Source organism: Lissotriton helveticus, chromosome 6 (genome assembly GCF_964261635.1).
Source record: "Lissotriton helveticus chromosome 6, aLisHel1.1, whole genome shotgun sequence".
NCBI lineage: Eukaryota > Metazoa > Chordata > Amphibia > Caudata > Salamandridae > Lissotriton > Lissotriton helveticus.
Window position 1 is genome coordinate 1,378,615,218 of NC_136067.1, and position 22,114 is coordinate 1,378,637,331.

The 22,114-nt window shown below is 50.1% G+C and overlaps 1 long non-coding RNA gene across 1 annotated transcript in view; it reads right to left on the reverse strand.

The window, feature by feature from the left end:
* Window positions 1-2,176: 2,176 nt before the first annotated feature.
* LOC144763501 (uncharacterized) overlaps window positions 2,177-22,114 on the reverse strand; it is a 31,006-nt gene continuing 11,068 nt past the window's right edge. Inside the window, exons 2-3 of the long non-coding RNA XR_013596226.1 lie at window positions 5,520-5,791; window positions 2,177-3,262 (exon numbers count right to left, since the gene is read on the reverse strand). This is a non-coding gene — a long non-coding RNA (uncharacterized LOC144763501). The remainder of the gene's footprint in view (window positions 3,263-5,519; window positions 5,792-22,114) is intronic.

Consider the following 22,114-nt stretch of genomic DNA (forward strand, 5'->3'; position numbering starts at 1 on the left):
AGTTTGTTTCACACGTCGCGTATGGCACCATTAAGATAGTGATACAATGCACACACATGCCAGGAATGTAGGGGTATGGTGCATTTCACACGCCCTGCGTACCGCAACAATGGAAGTGTACTTGTACGGTGCGTTTCACACACTCGCATATGGCACCATCACAATAGTGATACGAGGCACACACACGCTAGGAATGTAGGGGTACGGTGCATTTCACACGCCCTGCATACCGCAACAACGGAAGTGTACTTGTACGGTGCATTTTACACGCCTGCGTACGGCACCATAACAATAGTGATACGATGCACACACACGCCAGGAATGTAGGGGTACGGTGCGCTCGCGTATGGCACCATTACAATAGTGATACCATGCGCACACATGCCAGGAATGTAGGGGTACGGTGCGTTTCACATGCTTGCGTATAGCACCATCACAATAGTGATACGAGGCACACACATGCTAGGAATGTAGGGGTACGGTGCGTTTCACATGCCCCGCGTACCGCAACAACGGAAGTGTCCTTGTGCGGTGTGTTTTACACGCTCGCATATGGCATCATTACAATAGTGATACGATGCACACACACGCCAGGAATGTAGGGGTGTGGTGTGCTCGCGTATGGCACCATTACAAAAGTGATACAATGAGCACACACGTCAGGAATGTAGGGGTACGGTACATTTCACATGTTCGCGTATGGCACCATTACAATAGTGATATTAGGCACACACACGTCATCAACCCCATTGTTCCTGTCACCCCAGTCCTGTACGCCTAGGACCTGGTGTGAGAGCAACAACCAGGGGCTAGGGGGGGTGAGGGGTGGGAAACATCACCCATACCAAAGTCCCACCCCATAATCTGTATGCCATACATCACCACCAATGTCAGGTTACCTGGGGGCGTGTCCAGCAACCCCTGCGTACCGCACAAATGGAAGGGTACGCGTCAATCTGGCCCTGCATATTACCTTCACATTGGTATGTGCAGGTCCAGGCCAGCAGTGTCCAGCTCCAAGGGGGGGGTGGGTGTACATCACTACCAGCAGTGGCCAGTCATATGGGGTGTGGGCAGAGGACTCCCAGCAGTGGCCAGCCACATGAGGGGTGGATGGATATGACTCCCATCAGTGGCCAACACTATAGGGGTGGGTGTATATGACTACCAGCAGTGGCCAGCACTATGGGGGTGGGTGCAGAGGACTCCCAGCAGTGGCCAGTCATATGGGGATGGGTACAGAGGACTCCCAGCAGTGCCCAGCCATATGAGGGGTGGGTGGATATGACTACCAGCCTTGCCCAGATATAGGGGGTGTACATCCTCATCAGCATACCACAACTACATGGGGGTAAGTGCACATCCCTAAATTGTGACTATAATGATAGTGCTATAGCAACACATCACTTACAGCAGTGTCCCACTCCCTGGAGGATGGATTACTTTCACCCACTGCATGACACACCACATGTGGCTGTGATGTCAAATACCACATGCATACCCACCCATGGTGGCTGGAGGCTAAAAACACACCCTACCATCATGACACAATAGTGTATAGTGATGTAACTGCCTACCAAACAAAGGGAGCGTAAGGGAACACACACTGTCACACACATCCCAGGGCTGATTTGAATGTCCAGGTGGTGGTCAGACCACCAAGGTGTAGTCTCTCATGGAAGGAATAGGGTTGAATCCCCTTAGATGCAATGCACAAAATTGTGAGTCATGTGCCCAAATACCCTGCATAACAATTTCCATCATAGGGGTAGGCTGTGATTACACACATGCATAGTGGTGAAAATGGTGAATGTGTCCCTGAAGGCATTTGCACATACTCAAAATACAAGCACAATGAGAAGCAAGGATGGCACAGACGAATGAGCAGTATACATCTATGAACAGGCACGGCCATTGTTGAAGGGAACCGTCACTAACAAAGGAAATGTGCACACATGTCAGCACAACAATTGTGCAACTGTTTGCAGTGAAGATGTCAGGTGCCACAAAGGAAAGCACACCCCTTGAACAATGTCTCAAACCAAAATGAACACACACAACAAATGAGGAACTGCAGAGACACTGTTATGGCACACAGATACCAGGGCCCACATCAGGACCATCAACAACAAACATCATTTATTACCCACATATAATACCATGACACCAACTCCAGTACCCTCCTCTGCAACATCAAGTACCTGCAATGCGAAAGTGTTTAAAGTAAAAATAAAAGGCTTTATTCAGCAGAGAAATTATAAGTGGGTGAAAAAGAGTCCATGCTCAAATTAGACCAATGGCCAGTCATTCACAGATGTCCAGGAGTGGGAAGGGTAGGTGTGGTGGGTGCAGGGGTGGACGTATCCACCTCAATGGGTGGGGCTGTGCCGAAGGTGGACACATACTCGGCGCTGCACACTGCAGCCAGTTCGTCCAACCCAACCCCTGCACCTGAGGACACTATTGTGGTGGAGGGAGAGGGTTGTGAGGAATGCTGACTGCGACTCTGGCTGCGTGTATGAGGTTTAACCCCAGCCCCTGTGGGTGTGCCTGCAGCCCCCTCAGTGTGCGTGCCAGGAGGTGTGCGCTTCACCATATGTGGGGGTGTGCTGCCTGTGTCTGTTGGGGTGCAAGTTTGTGTCTTTCTGCCTGTGCGTGGGACAAGTATGGGAGAGGGGAGTGTGGATGGGTCCGAAGGAGGTGGGGGGACCAACTGCTGCAGGAGGGAAACTGCTGACATCAGTGATGAGTCCATGGACTGCATAATCCGACGTTGGTCAGACATTGTTGATGACATGCCCTCCATGAAAGACACCATCTGCGTCAGGATTTGGGTGTGGACATGGAGGACATTCAGCATCGATGTCTGACCAACCTGTAACTGGCGGAGTAAGTCCACAGACTCCGCACTGAGGGCAGCAGGGGTGACAGGGGCATGGGCTGCGGTGCCGGGGCTGAAGGATACATGGGGATCTGAAAGGACAGAAGGGACGGGAGCAACTGGGAGGGTGGAGATGGTGCTGGAGGAGGCGGGACAGACTCGGTGCTTCGCCAGGTGTTGCTGCAAATTCACTATCCTCATGGGAGTCAGATTCAGATCCATCGGCGTGGGAAGAAGCGTTGCCTCCCAACAGGTCTGCTGACTGACTCCCCTCACCCTCCGTGCCACTGGCTCCCTCGGACTCCTCTACGCTGGTGGCACTGTGGCTGGGTCCCTCCTCCTGGTCCGTGCAGCTGTCTCCTCCAGTTTTGGGTGATGATGCTGTGGGCAAGGAGAAGAAACAGAAAGGCATCAGTCACCTGTATACATCTGACACATGAGCACCAAATCAATAGGTCACAGTGCAAATCATGCCATACATCATGAGTAACAGCCAGATAACTCCGCACATATTTGAGCCCTGTACTGCCCAGTTGGTATACACACAATGCTACTTTGACACAAGGATCCAAAGAACACACGAGGCTACAACTTGAATAACAAATACACAGAGAAGCCAGTGTTTGTGAATAGGAGAGCAGATCAATACAATGAAGTGATGCCACCTCTTGTTCACCAAGAAAGAAACAGTAGTGGTGCCCTCAGGGTAAACTAACCCACCTCACTCCCCAAGGTGTCACCACACTCAGAGCCCTGTAAGTACATTTGGCAAAAACAAAAACAAAATTGTTGGTACCTTGGGACTCACAATACTTTACACAATCGACATGTATTGCCATTTTGTAAAAAGAACACTTATGTGCCTGCATGAAAGACGTCTCACAAGGAAGTGCACACTAAAATACATTTCCACCTTCATTGAAGAAGCTGGCACCGTTTCAAATAAAACACTGTTAGAAACTAATGGCATTGCAGAATGTCCATATACTTGGGCCAACAGAGGTCTTGATGTCTTGACACTCCTTAGTTTGTATCATCGACAACAAAGGAGTTTCAAGACCTCAAGACCACTGTGGGAACATGTATATGGAGATCCAGCCATACTATTTATCGCTAACACTGGCTTCTTTGAAAAGGTCCCAGCGTCTTCCATGAAAGTGGAAATGTCGTTTTGAGTGCACTTCCTTGTGAGACATATCATGCAGGCACATAAGTGTTATTTCCACAAATCATCATATTACCACATTCAAAACATGAAGAACATTTAACAAGTGTTGTGAGTGCCAAGGTACAATCATTTGTGTGTCACAACTCGAAATATGTCAGTCGTCACATGGGCATCCGTTCCCTGATGACACAGTTGCCTACACATAAAACCTACTGGCTGTCATGTGGAGTGGCACACATGTCCCAACTCAGGACAATGCTTAAGCTAATGGGCCTGCAATTGTGATGGACAAAATCATTGCTGCATTGTGGACACACCCTCATCCCCAGGCAAAATGTCGACACAGATGTCTCCAAACAAAAGACAAAACAGCGTTGCTTCTGAACTATATACATGTGACAAAATGTATGAGCCTGAATCATGTATGGAAGAAAATGACACAGGCTGCAAAGCCCAAACAGTAAGCACTGGCCACCATCACAGGGGCAGTGCATGGTGAATCATTGTTCAGCCAATTCTCACCCACAGGTCAGACCTGGCAAGGCTAAATCAGGCGTGTCCATGTAGACCTCTCCCGCACAACACCCCCATACCTCAGTCAATGTGATTGATACAGCTCGAGAAGTGATACCTCTGAATCGGGGTTACAAAAACTGTGCAGCAACAATTCCAAAAGTAACCCAACCTCACCTCGTGGGGCTGGCAATACATATTTGTGACAAACAACCATCAACAGATTGTTGTGAATAGGCACACTGGCACTGCCCAGTGTGAGTATGCACAAGCCAAATGTTGTATCTCTGTCCAGTGGACACATGTAGCAGACACAGGAAAAATACAAACTATGCCAGGGACCAATGCCACAGAGGCAGACCTATGCTGAACCCACATAGAATGGGCACAGTGTTGGATGACACACTTGATTAGGAGACCAGGGTGTCTCAGGGGACTGTGTTTGAGACACTGCTCCGTGGGCCTGGAATGAGCTGACTGTACCATGAGCAACCGTCATGGCACTATGCATATCTCCCACTCATGTACATCATGTCTGAAGCCACAACATTGGTCATGCATGCTGAAAGGGTGTGCAGTTGAAACCTCACACTCCTATGTTGAGACTCATGATCAGTGCCAACAAATATGGAGCCCCAACACAGTGCACAGGTCATGGCACAGGCAAGGTCTCAACACATGTCACAGACCACCCTGGCACATTATGCGGAAATCAATGTGCAGTTTGATTTTCTTGCATCCTAGATGAACATGTGCAAAAGTGATTACACACAGACCAGGGGACACATGTTAAGGAGAGGAAGGGATGAAATGAGCACAAGGTGACTATGGGGAACCGAAAAGGCACTGCACATAAAACCTGTCTGAGCAGACACCCCAAGTGTGTGAGTGTAGCCAGGCTTCAGAGCACTTCAAAAAGCAGGTGACACACAACACAACAAACAGCCATGTACCTACCCCCTACTTGCTGCTGTCTCTCCTGCAACTGCCCATCGAGGACTGGGAAAACCACCGCCAGGACATGAAGCATGTGGTGGGTCAGGTGACGGTGTCCACCATGCCGGCGCGGAGGTGACAACTTCAGCTGGACCCGGGCGATATGCCGGGTCTAGAACCGGATGTCCTGCCACCTCTTTTTGGACGTTCCTTAGACGCCGGTGAGTGCCCCCTGCGAACCTGACGGCCCTGACGATGTCACGCCAGATTACCCCCTTCTCGTAGGCTGTTGCCTGTCAGGAAGACACAGTGAGACAACATCACTACACCTGCTCCATGTCCCAGAGACACACACTTGAACATCTTTGATACTGTGAATAGGGCATAGGATGCTGACAGGATTTTCATCATTGTCCATGTGATTTTGGCCAGTGTGCAAGCCCCAATGCACTACATGACATTTGAAAGCCAACAGCTGGCGTAACGGGTGCAACACACTCACTGATCAAGGCACACACTGGGCAGCACATGCAACTGAAGGGTGTCAGACAGCACGCGCCAAGCAGTCACATATCCCACTCCACTGACGAACCCTCAGCAGACCAGACAGACACACCCTGGCACAGATCACTCGTCTGTCACTGACAACAGTGGATACAACCCTCACTCTGCACATGTGCCACTTGCCTGTAGGGTGTCACAGGTGTCGTGCTAGCTTTGCAAGTCAGGCGCACAGCACTGCTTATTTGTCACATCAGATGGGGGGGAGCTTCTGCATACGCCATGCAGCTGTGATGCAACACATCACATAGACACTCACCCACATTACAAGGCACATTCACACACATCAATGCCCATGAGGTTGTACACATCATTTGGACAATCTCACCACAGATCCCCTAAATGCATAAACATCTGTGAGTACAGTCACCTGTCACTCCAGGGGGACCACTGTTCCACCTCAGGACATTCGGAACTAAAGCCACAAAGGTTTGGCCCGGCTGCATGTGTCATTCACTATGCAGTGAATGCCACAGTAAGCACAATGCAAGTGAGGAGTGAACACACATGAACTACATCATGCTTTGCATGAGAGAAATCAGCATTTACACCCCCTGGGACTCACTCCAAACCACATTGCATGTCTGTCCCACCTGGACACAATGCCTGTTGTGATACTCACACAACAGGTGCACAGTCAAAGGTAGTGCAGTCAGCACTCACTTGCTCCTCTGGTCTCCCATTCAGCTTCGGGTACTGTGGGAGGAGGCTGTCCAGCAGGGCCTGGTTCTCATCCTCTGTGAATGCCTGGGCCCTCTCCACAGTACATGCCATGGTAGCCAGAGGATGCAGAGACGGCAGCAGTGTGGTCCACTCCAATGTTGTGCAGGCAAGTGCCCTCTCAGGGGTTCATGCTGCCTTAAATCAGTGCTGCTAAGGGGCATTCAGTTAGAGGAGTATACAGTGATAGGTCAGATTCGTTCGCATTGTACAATTCCACCAATCCCTTTAAACATACAGCTCTGACACGCATTCACATCATTTAAAATTTGAGCTTCATCTCAACAATCACTTTGCAACATTGTATTTTTTGGGCCAACTGACTTTTGCAGGACACCTGTTGGACACATAGCAACTCAAAACTTCGTACCCATGACACCCAGGATGCATTCAGGGCCTATTACTCATCCCCTATGTAATTTTGAGATCCACACATGTGTACGGTGCGTTTCACACGGTCGGGTATGGCACCATTACGATAGTGATACAATGCGCACACACGCCCGGAATGTAGGGGTACAGTGCGCTCGCGTATTACCCCATTACAATAGTGATACAATGCGCACACCCGCCAGGAATGTAGGAGTGCGGTGCATTTCACACGCTTGCGTATGGCACCATCACAATAGTGATACGAGGCACACACACGCTAGGAATGTAGGGGTACGGTGCGTTTTACACGCTCGCATATGGCACCATTACAATAGTGATACGAGGCACACACACGCTAGGAATGTAGGGGTATGGTGCACTCACGTATGGCACCATTACAATAGTGATACAATGCGTACACACGCCAGGAATGTAGGGGTACGGTGCGTTTCACACTCTCGCGTATGGCACCATCACAATAGTAATACGAGGCACACACACGCTAGGAATGTAGGGGTACGGTGCGTTTCACTCGCTCACGTATGGCATCATCACAATAGTGATACGAGGCACACACACGCTAGGAATGTAGTGGTACTGTGCTTTTCACACGCTCTCGTATGGCACCATTACAATAGTGATACGAGGCACATACACGCTAGGAATGTGGGTGTATGGTGCACTCGCGTATGCCACCATTACAATAGTGATACGAGGCACACACACGCCCGGAATGTAGGGGTACGGTGCGCTCGTGTATGGCATCATTACAATAGTGATATGAGGCACACACACGCCCGGAATGTAGGGGTACGGTGCGCTCACGTATGGCACCATTGCAATAGTGATACGAGGCACACACACACACTACGAATGTAGGGGTAGGGTACGTTTCACACTCTCGGGTATGGCACCATTACAATAGTTATTCGTGGCACACACACGCTAGGAATGTAGGGGTACGGTTTGCACAAGGATGCCTATCAAGTACTTGTCATTGCATACTTTCATGTGCAGGCCCTAGGTGTGGCAGCTAGTGATATCGCACAGGGCATCTAATGTTGTTGCACAATCGATGTGTGATGACCTGTGGACACATGTCCTGTGTGATGGGGCACTATGTGGCACACGTCAGCTTGACACTTGTCACTTGTCTATCAGTAGTCCGATTTTGTCATGCACAGCAACACTGGGATGGCACAGTCATCACTACCGGAACCTGTCTCCTGATGCCAGGGACAGGGTCACTTTGTCAACTGACATGTCACGCTCAGCATGACCCTATGTGACTATGTCAGGTGTGTGTCATGTGTTATATTGAGCTTGCTGTTTGTGTTCCGTAAACTGCATCTGCTGTTGATGCATCTAACATGGGTCGGTGTTGAGATGGAAATGGTTACACATCTATGCACACCATGCCACATGTGGATTCCCACGTGCATCAGACATCATATTTCCCCAGGCATACATGTCTGCGTCGTGTCAATGGCTGTGTTGTTTTGTTGTCACGTGTACCCCTTAATCGCAATGTGTTTGCTATGTACATTTGACATTCCATGTGACCTGTGCGTGTGCCTTGCAGTCAGCTGTCTGGATGAGATGACATCCTTCCACTGCAGGTATTGTGACATGTGTCACTCCGGTGATATCTCTGGCTGTTCACCCAGACCGGATCACCAGCTCATTTCAAGGCATGTCATGTTCATTTGTCAATCAACTGGAGTATCTGGCTTTTTGTGGGAGTGCCAGCAAGCTGGCATATGTGTCCTGGATGTATTGCACTCACTGACTCCATAGTGACCTGATGTCTAGTAGCAGTTTTACATGTGCTATGTTCATTGCCATTGATGTTGGCTGACTGTCAATCTTCATTATTCCCAAAAATGTCCTGCAGGGCACCGCCTGTATCAAGGCCATTCCCGGACTTGGCTACCATGAGGGAAGATGCCTGCATCCGATGTTACAGATTCACTCAACAGTTGATTGAAGATTTGACAAACAAGCTGGCACCACATCTCCAACCGCAACACAGGAATCCTACTGCGCTGAGCAAAGGTGATGGCAGCCCTACATTTTTTTGCTGCAGGTAAGTTTCAATTAACCATAGCTGATGTTGGTGGCATGTCACAGACGATGTTCAGCCGTGTCCTGCGTGATGTTTTGGCAGCCATGTTGGAGCACATTGATGAATTCATCAAATGTCCTACTCCTGAAGAGTTGACAGATGTCAAGGGTGATTTCTATGCCCTGGGAGGGATGCCACATGTTATTGGGTCCATTGATGGGACACATGTGGCTTTGATGCCACCACAGGCACAGGAGCAGGCTTACCGCAACCGTAAACATTACCATTCAATAAATGCCCTTGTGGTGTGTCTTGCTAACATGCTGATTTCCCACGTTTGTGCACGTTTTCAAGGTGCGGCACACGATGCATTCATCATGAGGCGTAGCAGGGTGCCACAAATGATGCTGGGGCTGCGCAACGCGCGGGCATGTCTAGTAGGTGGGTAAACTCTGTATGACCTGTGTTTTTCAGTATCTTTTGCTCCTACGGCATCTCCTGACCCACTTATTTACATGAGGTTTCCATGTAGGGAACTCGGGATATCCCAACATGCCAGGGCTAATGACACCTCTCTCTGCAACCCAAGAACAGCTGCAGATCAGCAGTACAATAATGCACACGGGCAGACCAGGCGGCTGATTGAGAGGACGTTTGGCCTCCTGAAGAGCCGACTCCCGTGCCTCGATAAGACCGGCAGATCCCTCCCACATGCACCGGACAAGGTCTGAAAGATCTTCATCGTGTGCTGCATGCTGCACAACATGGCAGTTGAGAAGGCAGTGCCACTCATCCTGGATCCTGAGGAGCAGGAACACCCACCCGTTGAGGATCAAGGGCTTGGTCACAATGCAAGTGATGAGGAGGAGGATGATGATATCGGAGTCAGCTCATAGGCAACTTCTTCCCATAATTGTGATTCACTGGGTATGAGTGGGCAAGCTTGTAGCATTGAGTGGCATGTGTTGCAATGTGTGTGTCCAGCTGACTGAATGCAAAGTGACTTTAATGTGTGTTCTGTTGTGTCACTCGAGTGCTGATGTCATGCCACACAGTAATGCGCAATGACTTTCTTTGAAATTTGCATGTGTCCTACATTTTTCATGTTTCGTAACTGCCCATGCCTACTGTAAAATATTTTTCCGGTGACCTCTTGTGTGTCTGTCATTCCCAGGTTGCTGTGCCTGTTGTCTGCTCGTGTCATCTTTGTCCTCCTGCTATTTCTCATGATGGTTGCAACGTGGGCAGATTCAGCGTTCCATGCACAGACATGTGTAAATGTCAGTTCGGGTAAGGAATCCAAACAGGCTTTTTGGTGTTGGTACGGTTTAGGAATGTGTGGGAACTGTTTCTGTGCATGTTGTAGTACCATGCATACATGTCTCCTCACCATGGATCAAATAACATGTAGCATCACTCCCATGACATGACAGTCACCCTTCTTGACAGTCATCTGTAGTGGAGTGTGGAGTCTGGTGAAGGCATCAATGTGTGTAAACCTTGCCCCTGACACATTGTGGATGCCACGAGTTGACAATCTGTGGAACATCACAACAACAGGCTCTATGGGGAATTGTAGCCTCTCCGTGTGCAGCAGAATGTGTTTTGGCTCATCCCCTTAATCTTGTGTGCCAGTTCATTTGGATTTACAACCTCCATGTTGTAAAGATGGGGGCCAGCGTATGTCCCACATGTTCTGTCAACAGTCCTGTGAGTCTGTTCGTATGGATGCATTTCCCTTTGTGCCAGTATGACATGTCACTGTCACGTCGCTTCCTCAGGGCCGGTGGAGAACACTGCAGTGCAAACCTTCTTGGCAAGTGGATGAGAAATTACATTCTTCATGAAGCCAAGAACGTGACGCTGATGACGTCACGACGTTGCGCGGAAGTGAATGTAAACGCTTCTATGGCACCAGTCGGGCGCCGTTAATTCCAGGATTCTTTAGTGGCGTTCTGCATATCCTGGTCACGGTAGGGGTGCTATAGCCCCATCGCTCCTTGTTACTCTCTATTGATTTTCGGCCCAGCAGCTTGTTCTGTTGGGCATTCCGAAGCCCATATATATTTTTTTTTTATAAATCTTTTTATTATTTTAAAGCAAAAAAATAAACAGACATATCCGGTGCCATGCATACATCCAATAATGACAGGGTGAATTGGTACAAAAAAAACGGATAGACGTAGAGCAACAAATATACTCGAGAGGCTCGCACAATTAAGCACAAAACAAAATGTGCATCAGTATAATCGATTAACAGTTTAGTTGCGGGTCCTCAATACCTTCCCACCCATAAATTCGAAACGGCAGGCGAATCATGGCAACCAGATATTAGAGGTTAAGGATCAAAGTCAGGATATTTCGCCAATATTACGAGTCAAGGAAAGACTGAGAAGAAGAAAAAAAAAAAAAAAAAAGGAGAAAAAACCATATGGGCGATAACAAAAAGAAAACAATAAACCCATCCCCCCACTCTGCACCCCTGCAAACGGCTATCGCCTAACCCCCAGTAGCAGCATGCCTGTCGCCCCAACTAACAAGGTTCTAAAAGAAGAATCTACCGAAGTAGAGAAGAGAAGTGGAGGAGGGCATGTTCGTAGAGGCTCCGGGTCGCCCCTCCCCCCCGCCAGAACCAAGGATCCCCAAAGTGAAGTCAAGAAATCTATCAGATAGCAAATATGTATCTCAACAAGGGGATCTTCAAACACCACCCAGCCTTACTATTGCATACGTTTAGCAGATCCTGTGCCCATCGATACTTGAGTCAAACCCAGTCCTTCGATCTCAGCCTTGCCCCACCCGATCAGACGCATGAGTCCCCTCCGGAGAAACCACCTCTTCCACAGGACAGTCCGAGTATGAAAAGACTGTGATAGAACTCAATGCAAGACAAAGTAGTAGAACGATAGTGCCGTGAACATCGTCAGGTCCAGAGACACCCTTCCCCGTTATGAACTCCCAGCGTTGAATCGTCCGCCATCTTAGCGGCTCAGATGCATAGGGAAGTGGCGCAGTTTCATTCCGATAACAATTCTCGTCAAAAGTTTCTGGAGTGGGAACATCAATTAGTCCTTCCATAGTCGGCAATGATCGTAGGTTAAGCAATCCCTTGGTGGCATCAAGCTTGTGGATATCGTAGAAAACACTGGTCAAAGGCTCCGATACCTCACACGATAGGGGGTCTATTTCCTTCATCAGAGTGGCCATATTGGGTGTCTCGGTTGTCGCTGTTTCTTGTAGTGGAGTAGGGTCCGGTCCAATTCGTTCCATCTCAGCCAAGCGCGCCATCATCGTCGGAATGCGGTCTTCAACGTACACATGAATTGATTCAATGGCTGCCAACACGGTTCGTAGCGACGGATCACCCACATTCCGTTGCACCACTCTTCGATCGGTGTCGATCATGATCGCTTCCTCCGGCAGGCTCGATGTCTCAGAGGGGGACGGGCGATTAGGGAACGGTCGATTGCAGAGGGAGACTTATCGGTCGTTTCGATGATATCGTAGGGCCGCCAATGCTGGCGGAGATCCAAACCCAGCGAACACCAGCGGGCCCATTACCGGGTCACCGGGCAGGGCCCCCGTCCACAGCTGCAAGCGTTGATTTGTCACCCCTCCTCCGACTTTCAGCAAGGCAGCCAACCGTCATCACATCAATCCGAAAAAGCGAGGAAACATTTTTTTTCTTTCCCCCACTTCGGGAGACCGGACCCAATCACACCACCACAGCCGATGTTGTTGAACTGAAACCCAGATGGGCCAGTACTCGAGACCCCGGCTTCTGGGCAAATCTAGGCCGCAAACTTCCACTCGACATATCTTCGTCAGCCGAGCAATTAGAGATCTCGGGAAAGCACCATTAATCTCACGGCAGGTTCATACACACTATGGCTGGGTGCAAGAACAGGATAAATATCAGGATATTCCGGCGGGAGTGAGAGGTCGGCGGAGCCGGGAGCCTACGCGGCCATCTTGGTTGCTAGCGTGGCTCCTCCTCCTCCGAAGCCCAATTTGACGAGCCGATGACTGGCTCTTGCGGGGCTTCCTTGTGTTTACCTAATTCCCACCCTCGTTGAACGAGCTTCTTAAGGCTCCTGCGGGGGCTGGGTAATTTTCCCTTCTTGACCCTCACCGATTCCCTGGGGGAACTACGGATTGTCCGCTTTGTGTGAGACGTGCAGCAGCGCATTTGAATTACTGTTTATTGGACTTTATGTATACACTGTGAATTTTAGGATTACCGCAAGGCTTTACTTGCGTAGAAGCAGCCTGCAGAGCGTTATACCCCCTTCATATCGCTGCAATACTCTGCTACGTCCTGACTCCATCAGAAGCGGTCGCTCCCCTCGCCCCCTGGTCTCTCCTGGGTATCGTTATTGTCTGCTCGCATTGCTTTGCTGCCTTCATTAGAACTAGTGCCTGCTTGTGTTCTCATTTGTGCATTGCTCGCATTGGGGTATTTTCGACTTCCTGTACATCGCTCGCATTACCTTAAAGAGTGTCTGGGCCAGTTTTGTATAGTAGCGCTCGCACTATATGATAGAATTGAAATAATTAATCGTGCCTGATTGTGCCAGTGCCACTGCCCACAGCGTAATTCATATTTGTGCCCCAACCTATTCCGGTTTCGCTTTTGCTGCCATTTTGTTGTTGTTGTGACTCGGAGCCAATCCTCTCCACCCCGCTCCTGCCTCCCAGCTGCTCCTCCCTCGCTCCGCCCCCCCTCCAGTCCCCACTTATGCCAGATGCTTTTACGCGCAGCGATCGCGCCCCATGCGCGCCGAATGCGCGCCAAAGGTAAGCCCGTCTACGCCCGTCCGCACCTGGACCGCGCCCAGCGCCAGACCCCCTGTCCCCCGCAAAATCCACTCCACCCGCATAACGTACGACGCCGCTATCCTCTCAGCACTTAACCCTGGCCGATTCCCAAACTGCTACCAAGCCGCCCCAGGACACACACATGGGCCCTTCACCTGCCGCTCCTGCAAGTTCGACAGCATCAAGACCCACACCAAATCCACTACCTCCAAACAGAGCTCCAACACTAACCACCTGAAATGCATCCTACTCAACACCCGTTCGGTCCACAGACACGCCATTGAACTCTGGAACCTACTCAACTCTACATCGCCGGACGTCGCCTTCCTTACAGAAACCTGGATGAACACCTCATCAGCTCCTGACATCGCCATAGCCATCCCGGACGGATACAAGATCATCCGAAAGGACCGCACCAACCAAACAGGAGGAGGCATCGCCATCGTCCATAAGAACACCATCCGCGTCACGACCAGCTCCGACGACAACCTCGCTAACGTGAACATCTTCACTTCCAGATCCACACCGACCCCAAGACCACACTCAGAGGCACCCTCATCTACAGGCCACCGGGACCACGCACACAATTCAGCGAAGACATCACTGACTTCATCAGCCCACACGCCCTCCCCTCCGAGGACTACATCCTACTGGGAGACCTCAACTTCCACCTGGAAAAGAAAAACGACAGCAACACCACCACCCTGCTGGACAACCTGGCCAACCTCGGACTTGAACAACTTGTTGATTCCCCCACCCACTATGCCGGACACACACTCGACCCAATCTTCACCTCCAGCAAGCACATCTCCTTCAACCACACCACAACTCTCCATTGGACGGACCACAGCTGTGTTCACTTCAACTACAAAAAGACCACAACCCACAACCTCCCACAACCAGTTCCCCGAAGAAACTGGAACAAAATTACCACCGACCAGCTTTTCACATCGCTCCACCATAATTTAATTTAATTGAATTGTGGGTTTATATAGCGCTAGAATCAACTCCCGGAGGAGTATCTCCGCGCTTCGACCGCTGGGGAACCCGTCCTGGCTCACCCTGAGAGATGGTCCCTAATGGATATCTCTAAGGTGCGACCAAGCATCCCCGGTGGTCTGGGGGGCCGTTGTGAAGATGAGGCAAGCTAATGCCCAGAGTTGCCGAGTGTGGTCCCTGACTGGAGTAGGCACCGAGGCGAGAATTATCGAGCCCGCTGACCCTGGTCCATGACCCTGCCGCGTCGGGAATCGAACCCTGGTCCCGGGCCGTCCTCTGCTTACGGGTCTGCCGCCTCTAACCAGTGAGCCACACCCTCCCACCAATTCATTGGACCCAAACCAAGCAGCCACCAACCTCACACATGGATCACCCACAGCGCCGACGAACTAGCACCCTTGAAAAACCATCAAATCAAGCAAGGTAGCAAAAAAGCCCCCTGGTTCAACGACGACCTTAAGAAATCCAAGAAGTTCTGTCGCACCCTCGAGAAAGCCTGGAGAAAAAACCCAACCACTGACAACCTGACCACCTTCAAGAACGCCACCTGCAAACACCACCAACTGATCAGATCCACCAAGAAATCAGCATTCAAGGATCGTCTTGACAACAACGCCCATAACAGCAAGGAACTATTCAACATCGTCAAAGAATTTACCAACCCCACCGCCGGCACCAACGACATCACTCCCTCCCAAGACCTTTGCGACTCCCTAGCCTCATTCTTCCACAACAAAATCGCCGACATACATAACAGCTTTGAAAACCAGTCCGGAGACCAGTCCGCTCCACCCACCTCCGAACCAAAACCCCCCTCTATCAACCTTTGCACCTGGAACCCAATCACCACTGAAGATACCATCCGCCTGATGAACTCCATCCACTCAGGATCGCCAACCGACCCATGTCCCCACCACATCTTCAACAAAGCAGACTCCATCATCGCACCCCATCTCCGAGACGTCATCAACTGCTCCCTCAACTCCGCCACCTTCCAGGAAAGCTGGAAACATGCCGAACTTAGCGCCCTTCTGAAGAAACCCACAGCAGACCCCACTGAACTTAAGAACTACCGCCCCATCTCGCTCCTCCCATTCCCTGCCAAAGTCATTGAGAAAGCCGTCAACAGTCAGCTCGCCGCCTTCCTCGAATCCAACAAATCCCTCAACCCCTCACAGTCAGGCTTCCGAGCCAAACACAGCACCGAAACCGCCCTCATCGCAGCAACAGACGACATTCGAACACTACTGGACAACGGAGAAACAGCTGCCCTCATCCTACTTGACCTCTCCGCAGCCTTCGACACAGTCTGTCATAGCACCCTCATACAACGTCTCAGCAACGTCGGAATACAAGAGAAAGCATTGGATTGGATCATCTCGTTCCTCGCCGGAAGAACCCAAAGAGTCCGCCTTCCCCCTTTTAGGTCAGAGGCCACCGAAGTCATCTGCGGCGTACCACAAGGATCATCACTCAGTCCCACCCTCTTCAACGTATACATGAGTCCCCTCGCATCCATCGCGCGCCAACACAACCTCAACATCATCTCCTACGCAGACGACACCCAGCTGATCCTCTCCCTCACCAAAGACCCAAACACCGCCAAAACCAACCTACACGAAGGGATGAAAGAAGTAGCCGAGTGGATGAAGAACAGCCGTTTAAAACTGAACTCGGACAAAACGGAAGTCCTCATCTTAGGATCATCCCCCTCCGCCTGGGACGACTCATGGTGGCCACTGGGACTGGGAACCGCACCCATACCAACGGATCACGCACGGACCTGGGCTTCATCCTGGACTCCTCCCTCTCGATGACCAGACAAGTCAACGCTGTCTCATCATCATGCTTCAACATCCTACGTATGCTCAAAAAAACCTTCCGTTGGATCCCCATCGAAACAAGAAAGACGGTCACCCACGCACTGGTCACAAGCCGACTGGACTACGGAAACACCCTTTACGCCGGAACCACAGCAAAACTACAGAAAAAACTCCAACGCATCCAAAACGCCTCAGCCAGACTCATACTAGACATCCCCCGCCAAGATCACATTTCCGGTCACCTGAAAGACCTCCACTGGCTCCCCGTCAACAAGAGAATAACATTCCGTCTCCTCACCCACGCACACAAAGCCCTCTACGACCTAGGACCCGAATGCCTCAACACGCGCATGTCCTTTTACACCCCCACCCGACAACTACGATCGTCCAATCAAGCCCTCGCCGCAATTCCGCGCATCCACAGATCAACCATGGGGGGTAGATCCTTCTCCTTCTTAGCGGCCAAAACTTGGAATTCTCTCCCAACCCACCTCCGCCTTACACAGAACCACCTCTCCTTCAGAAAGCAACTAAAAACGTGGATATTCGATAAGTAAAGTACCCCTCCCTCCCTCAAGCGCCTTGAGACCCTCTGGGTGAGTAGTGCGCTATACAAATTTCCGAACTTGAACTTGAACTTGAACTACCTTTTATGTTTCTTCTATGATCCCTGTGCTAGTTGCACATTACTTGGAACAGGATCATAACATTGGCCATTTCTTTTGCAACTCGTACTACATTATCTTTGGTGTGTTACGGTGTTTAATCACCTTTCCATGTGCTATGAATTCATGTGGATTGTTCATCTCTGTTTTCACAGCAGGGCCTTGTAGAGCTCGTCCGGAAGAAAGCTCCAATTCCCCTGTTACGTGGCTCTTATATACATTGTTTGGGTATGTTGCTAACTGCTGGATAAATACATGGACACGTATAGAACAGCCTTCTTTCTAAGTGTGTAGTAATGTCCTTGTTCTATCCTTAGATCCAGTAGCACTTTCATTACTATGATCCCAACTAGGATACAGTGGCTGTTGTTTTCCTTTACAGGTATTACTGTTATAGTATAGGTCCAGAGGTATTCTGTGATTCAGTGACAAGAAGTGTTGAATACTTATGCTTGTTTTCCTTTGTTTCAGATCTCCCTTCCTGCTGTTCCCTTCCTTTCCTTCCCTCGCCTGATCCCCCTTTTAAGTCTGTTCTTTCTACTCAGACCAAGGGGGTATCAGGAGGTGGACCGCTTTGAGCATGGCACGTTTCCGAGAATTCAAGGCCCTGACAGTCACAGGCAGTCATGTGCACATTGGATCACCAGCAGTACAGGTAGACTCATTACATGACTGTTAATTTCCGCAGAGCAATGGCACTGGCCATGGACATTGGCTCATGCAGCATGGCCTCAACACATACTTGATCCGTTTGTGTAGTAAATGTGTTCACCACAATACAATGTGCCTCATCTCGGTCACCGCAGATCTGTTGCCACTTTGCATGCGTCATCTATGGCATAATTGTCAAAGATTGTGCATATGAGTGTATGTGTACTTTGGCAACATGCATGCAGTTCTTCATGGCTAATGATCCCTATTGTGCATGATGTACTTGGTTGTGTATTATTTGTGCAGGTTGCTACCCACAAAGGGCAAGCAACACCTGCTGATGCTGTGTGTCCTGGGCGTAGCTTGGCCTTTTGGAGCCTGATCCTGTGCCCGTCATTTTTGGTGATTGTTCATCCATTTTCTTTGATTGGCCCATGAGTAACCATACTCTCCTTCCTTTCCATACACCTGTTACACTGTGCCTTTCTAACCTCCTTGTCTTTGTGTGCTAGTTTTTGCCTAGTTTTTCACCCCTTCCGCCGTCAGGTGTTCACAAATTCCTGCTGCTGCCTCCCCTGCAGCACCGCCCCACCGAGTGCCCTGATTCTGCAACCCACATGCCTCCCAGATGCTCCTCCCTCCCTCCACCCATTCTTAATGCAGGCAGCAGCTTGTCTGTGCCACTGTTGCGCCAACGCCGTGACAAAGGCAGGACCGTCAGCGCCCTTCAGCGCCTGCAACGTGCGCAGTGCAAGACCCTCTGGTCCTTGCATGACCCACGTAACACAACAGACTCATGCTCCAGCCACCCTCTAAGCAATGAACACCGGACAATCAACCACCTGCTATCATGCAACCCCTAAGCGCACACACGACAGCTTCGCATGCTGGGTATGCAACTCCAACTGCCTACACCGCGCTGCCCCGCCTACCAGACCGTGTCATAACAACCAGGTCATGTGCCTCGTACTCCACACCTGCTCCATCCACCAGCACGCCATTGGACTCTGTTACCTCCTCAACACAACAGGCCCACACATCGCCTTCTTTACAGTAACCTGGTTGAACGCATCCTCAGCACACAACTTCAACATTGCCATCACAGACGGATACGAGATCACCCGCAAAGACCGCAACAACAATCCAGGAGGATGAATTGCAATTCATTCGCAAGTACACCCTCAGAGTCACAAACAACACCAAGGACACACTCAGCATTGTCAGGCACATGCACTTCAGGTTTCACACCAACAGCCTGACAAGCCTCAGACCAACACTCATCTACAGATCTCCAGGCCTACATCCACAATTCCGCAAGGCCATCAACAACTACATCAGCACGCACGCCCTCACCTCCACAGACTACATATGGCTGGGGGACAGCAACGTCTGGCTGGAGGACTACCACACCACCATCCTTCATTGGTACATCAACATTTGCATCCACTTCTCCGACAAGCAACACACTGCCCCACACCCGGCTACAGATCCCCCAAAGATGCTTGATCTAAGACACCACAGACGAGCTGTGTGGCACCCTCAGCCAGGACACTACAATCAACACCACCGCCACACCCTGCAACCTCACACACTGGATCAGCTACTGATCCAACAATCTTGCCACATTGACGGACATTCCTGTGAAGCACAACAACAGTTAAGCCACCTGGGACAAGGCTGACCTACTGGACTCATACAGATGTAGCTGGACTCTTGTGCAAACCTTGCGACACAAACAACCATCAGTCATCTTTCAGCCCTGGAAACCACCACACACAGACATCACCATATCATCAGCACGGACAAGAGGACATCCTTCAGATGGGGCCTAGGCACCAACACACATGACATCAAGGAGCTAATCGGCATCGTGAGTGAACTATCGAACCCCAGCTCTCCAGCCTAAAGACATCCCACCCTTAATAATACTGAAGTTTATATAGCGCAAAAGCTACCTCTCACTGAGGTGTCCCGGCGCTTAGTGAGCAAGGGGGGGCAGTTTATCAAGTGAAAAAGAAGAAGTTAGTAATCAAAAAGCCACATTTTTAACTGTTTCCTGAAACACAATTCTGAGCTCGCATTGAGAAGCTCGAGTGGTAGGGCATTCCACAATCTGGCTTTTGCGGCTGAAAACGTTCTCCCTCCAAGCTGAGCTCTTGAGACGCGTGAGACCAGGAGCAGATTTTGCGCTCGTGAGCGCAGGGGGCGTGCCTGTTTGTAGCGGGGGAGTCTTAGTTTGAGATAGTGTGGGCACTTGCCCTGCAAAGCCCGGTAGGCAAGTGTCAGAGCCTTAAACTCAATTCTGCTTGCCACTGGTAACGAGTGCAGCGCTCGTAGTGTGGCGAGATGTGTTGTTTGAATGGTATGTGTTTGATCAGCCTTGCCGCCGCATTTTGTACCAGTTGCAATCGCTGGATCGCATATTTCGGTAAGCCCAAGTAAAGGCCATTGGCATAGTCAAGCCTAGATGTTACTGTGGCATGGACTACTAGTTTGCGGCAGTCTTCGGGCAGTAAGTCCAGGAATTTACGTAAATTTTTAAGTTTATTTAGGCAACCAGCCGTTACTTTTTGAATGTGGGCGGAGAAAGAGAGGTCGTCATCCCACCTCACCCCAAGGTTTTTAGCACTCGAACTGGGAGAAGGAGGAGGCCCCATTTCAGTAGGCCACCAAAGATCTGGTGAGGGCGCAGGGCCTTTCCCAAAAAAGATCAACTCATTTTCCCTGCATTTAATTTTAATTTGTTCATGTTCATCCAGGTGGCAACATCACGGAGACATCCATTAAAATTGCTAAAGGCCTCCTTCGTCTGATCTTAGTAAGGGAGCACCAACTGAGTATCGTCGGCGTATGAGATTGCCTTGACGCCCCAGTTGGCGATTAAGGTGAAGAGAGGGGCCAGATACACATTAAAAAGCAAGGGGCTCAGGGCTGACCCCTGGGGAACACCACACCATATAGGTTTGGGTGAGGATGAAAAAGGGCGAAGGGCGACTTTCTGAGAACGGGCACTCAGGTAGGATTGGAGCCAGGCCAACACCTTCCCATCCAGGACGATACATTCAAGTCTCTCGATCAGTCTAGCATGATCGACCGTGTCGAAAGCTGCAGATAGATCCAGGAGCACCAGCATTGCTGATGCTCCTGAATCTAATGACCATCTGACCAACTCAGCTACCTCTATGAGGGCCGTCTCGGTGCTGAAGCCCGACCGAAAGCCTGACTGTGTTTCATGTAGTACATTATTTCCTTCAATGAAATTGTTCAGATGGCGTTGGATCAGTTTCTCCAGCATTTTCCCGGGCGCAGGAAGTAATGAAATTGGCCTAAGATTGCTGAAATCCCCCGATGCTCCGGAGGTTTTTTTTTTCAAGGGAAGCAGCGTAGCATGCTTCCAGCAGTCGGGGAAAATTCCGGTAGTAAGGGATGAGTTCCAGACATGGGTGAGTGTGGTGACTGGGGATTGCGATATCATCTTCCAGAGTTTGGGGGGCAGGGATCGTCAGGGGCCCCTGATTTACATTTTCCAATCTCTGCAAGCGCCTCCTGATGCAAAATTGGAGAAAAAGATAAGAACGATGGAGGGGGCACACTGGCTAGAGGAGAATCTGACCTCTCTGTCTCAGTCGGGGCAGAGAAGGTGTCGTATACCTTTTGAATTTTATTGTCAAAAAAGTTGGAAATGTCTTCACACATAGCTGGAGTTGAAGACACCTCCGTCTCAATGGCTCTTGGCTTAAAGAAGGATTGGACTACCTTAAAGACTTCTTTGCCCGAGTGGTCCGCTTTCTGAATACTGGACGCAATGAATTCTCTTCTACCTTTTTTATAGATTTGTGTAGCATATTCAAGGCCTTTCTATAGCACGCCTTATCCGCATCACTGTATTTTAGTCTCTATTGACGTTCTAATCTCTTGCACCTGCTTTTTTCTGCTTTAAGT